The sequence below is a fragment of the Rattus norvegicus genome, chromosome 9 (genome assembly GCF_036323735.1).
Source record: "Rattus norvegicus strain BN/NHsdMcwi chromosome 9, GRCr8, whole genome shotgun sequence".
NCBI lineage: Eukaryota > Metazoa > Chordata > Mammalia > Rodentia > Muridae > Rattus > Rattus norvegicus.
The window spans coordinates 5,683,879-5,687,445 of NC_086027.1; positions in this window are offsets into that span (position 1 = coordinate 5,683,879).

A 3,567-nucleotide genomic window follows, 5' to 3' on the forward strand; every position below is an offset into this window, starting at 1 on the left:
TGCTTTCATTGTGTCCCATAACTTTGGGAATATTATATCTTCATTTTCATTAAATTCTAAGAAATCTTTAATTTCTTTCTTTATTTCTACCTTGTCCAAGTTGTCATTGAGTAGAGCATTGTTCTGCTTCCATGTGTATGTGGGCTTTCTGTCATTATTGTTGTTATTGAAGACCAGTCTTAGTGCGTGCTGATCTGATAGGATGCATGGACTTATTTCTATCTTCCTGTATCTGTTGAGGCCTGTTTTGTGACCGATTAGATGGTCAGTTTTGGAGAAGGTTCCATGAGGTGCTGAGAAGAATGTATATCCTTTTGTTTTAGGATGGAATGTTCTATAAATATCTGTTAAACCCATTTGGTTCATAATTTCTGTTAGTTTCTCTACATCTCTGTTTAATTTCTGTTTCCATGATCTGTCCATTGATGAGAGTGGGGTGTTGAAGTCTACTATTATTGGGTGAGGTGCAATGTGTGCTTTGACCTTTAGTAAAGTTTCTTTTATGATTGTGGGTGCCCTTGTATTTGGAGCATAGATATTTAAGATTGAGAGTTCATCTTGGTGGATTTTTCCTTTGATGAATATAAAGTGTCCTTTCTTATCTTTTTAATCACTTTTGTTTGAAAGTTAATGTTTTTTTTTTATTATTAACTTGAGTATTTCTTATATACATTTCGAGTGTTATTCCCTTTCCCGGTTTCCGGGCAAACATCCCCCTCCCCCCTCCCCTTCCTTATGGGTGTTCCCCTCCCAACCCTCCCCCCATTGCCGCCCTCCCCCCATAGACTAGTTCACTGGGGGTTCAGTCTTAGCAGGACCCAGGGCTTCCCCTTCCACTGGTGCTCTTACTAGGATATCCATTGCTACCTATGGGGTCAGAGTCCAGGGTCAGTCCATGTATAGTCTTTAGGTAGTGGCTTAGTCCCTGGAAGCTCTGGTTGCTTGGCATTGTTGTACTTTTGGGGTCTCGAGCCCCTTCAAGCTCTTCCAGTTCTTTCTCTGATTCCTTCAATAGGGGACCTATTCTCAGTTCAGTGGTTTGCTGCTGGCATTCGCCTCTGTATTTGCTGTATTCTGGCTGTGTCTCTCAGGAGCGATCTACATCCGGCTCCTGTCGGTCTGCACTTCTTTGCTTCATCCATCTTGTCTAATTGGATGGCTGTATATGTATGGGCCACATGTGGGGCAGGCTTTGAATGGGTGTTCCTTCAGTCTCTGTTTTAATCTTTGCCTCTCCCTTCCCTGCCAAGGGTATTGAAAGTCAATTTTATTTGATATTAGAATGGCACCTCCAGTTTCTTTCTCAGGCCATTTGCTTGGAAAGTTGTTTTCCAGCCACTCGTGTCTCACTTTGTCTCCGAGGTGTGCTTCCTGCAAGGAGGAAACTGCTGGGTCCTCTTCACGTATCCAGTCTGTTAGTCTATGTCTTTTTATTGAGGAATTGAGTCCGTTGATGTTGAGAGATATTAAGAAATAGTGATTGTTGCTTCCTATTATTTTCTCTGTTAGAGGTGGAATTATGTTTCTTTGTCTCTCTTTTGGTTTCATTGCAAGGAAATTATATTCTTGCTTTCTGTATGGTGTAGTTTCTCTCCTTGTGTTGGGGTTTTCCATCTATTATCCTTTGTAGTGCTGGATTTGTAGAAAGATATTGTGTAAATTTGGTTTTGTCATGGAATATCTTGGTTTCTCCATCTATGTTAATTGAAAGTTTTGCTGAATACAGTAACTTGGGCTGGCATTGGTGTTCTCTTAGGGTCTGTATGACATCTGTCCAGGATCTTCTGACTTTCGTAGTCTCTGGTGAGAAGTCTGGTGTGATTCTGATATGTCTGCCTTTATAGGTCACTTAACCTTTTTCCCTTACTGCTTTTAATATCTGTCTCTGTTTTGTGTATTTGCTGTTTTAACTATTATGTGACGGGAGGAATTTCTCTTCTGGTCCAATCTATTTGGAGTTCTGTAAGTTTCTTTTATGTTCATGGGCATCTCTTTCTTTTGGTTAGGGAAGTTTTCTTCTATAATTTTGTTGAATATATCCTTAAGTTTGATCTTCTCATTGTGTCCTGATTTGCCTTGATGTTTTGGGTTAGGAGCTTTTTGCATTTTACATTATCTTTGACAGTTGTGTCGATGTTTTCTATGGTATCTTCTGCCCCTGAGAGTCTCTCTTCTATCTCTTGTATTCTGTTGGTGATGCTTGTATCTATGACTCCTTGTCTCTTCCTTAGGTTTTCTATCTCCAGGGTTGTCTCCCGTTGTGCTTTCTTTATTGTTTCTATTTCCATTTTTAAATCCTGGATGTTTTTTTCAATTCCTTCACCTGTTTGGTTGTGTTTTCCTGTAATTCTTTCAGGCATTTTTGTGTTTCCTCTTTAAGGGTTTCTACTTGATTATTTATGTTGTCCTGCATTTCTTTAATGGAGTTATTTATGTTCTTCTTAAAGTCCTCCATCATTATCATGAAATGTGATTTTAAATCTAAATCTTACTTTTCCAGTGTGTTTGGATATCCAGTATTTTCTTTGTTGGGAGAACTGGGCTCTGATGATGCCAAGTAGTTTTGGTGTCTGTTGCTTATGTTCCCATGCTTGCCTCTAGCCATCAGGTTGTCTCTGGTGTTCTCTTGTCTTGCTGTTTCTGAGAGTCACTTGACCCTCCTGTAGGCCTCTGTGTCAGCTCTCCTGCAGAACTGTTTTCCTGTTTTCTTTCCGCCTTTTCTGAGAATAGGTGCTCTGCTCTCTGATATGTAGGTGCTCCTGGTGACTGTCTTTCAGCTCTAGGTGCGGGCAGGAATCAGAAAGTTTCTGCTTCTGATTGCTCCTAAGTCCTTGCACCCAGGGGGCACAGTTGGCACTAGACGATTCCCTCTTGGGTCTGGACTGTGGGCAGAGAGTAGTCTCCTCTGATTTTTCAGGAGTGTCTGCCCTTCTGATGGTCTAACTCTCTCTTTCACAGGATTTGGATGCAGAGAACTGTTTGGCTGGTTCAGTTCAGTCCTGGGTGAAGACAAGAACCACAGGTACCTGCAGCTGACTGTTCCTATGTTCCTGTGTCCAGACCACTGTGCAGTTTCCCCTTGGATCAGGGATGTGGGCAGAGGTATGCAGAAGAGGCAGTCTGTCTTGTGGTCTCAGGACATCTGCACTTCTGGGTGTTCAGCTCTCTTTCCCACAGGATTTGGGTCATATTGTGGGTTTAATAGAGCTATGACTGATGACTTTCTCATTAACTTTCTATCTCCACTTTAACAGAGTCTGGCATATGTTAGAGGATGTTACCTGAATGTTGTTAGTTTCATTGACTCAAGATGGTCACTGATTTCCAAATGGAGTTTTCCAGGAGGCACTAAAACCTTTGAGAGTTAGGACCTAATTGTAGTGTATAGGTAAACTTTAATTGTCTCCTTGGGATGAAGTAGGGTCAACTGGGAAGAGCAGCTAAAAGAGGAATTGTCTGGGTTTGTTTGCATGTCTAGGGTGGATGCTCTTAATTACATTGACTAAGATACAGCACACTGTGGGTAGCACTATTCCCTAGTCAGAGAATCCTAGACTGTGCAAGCAT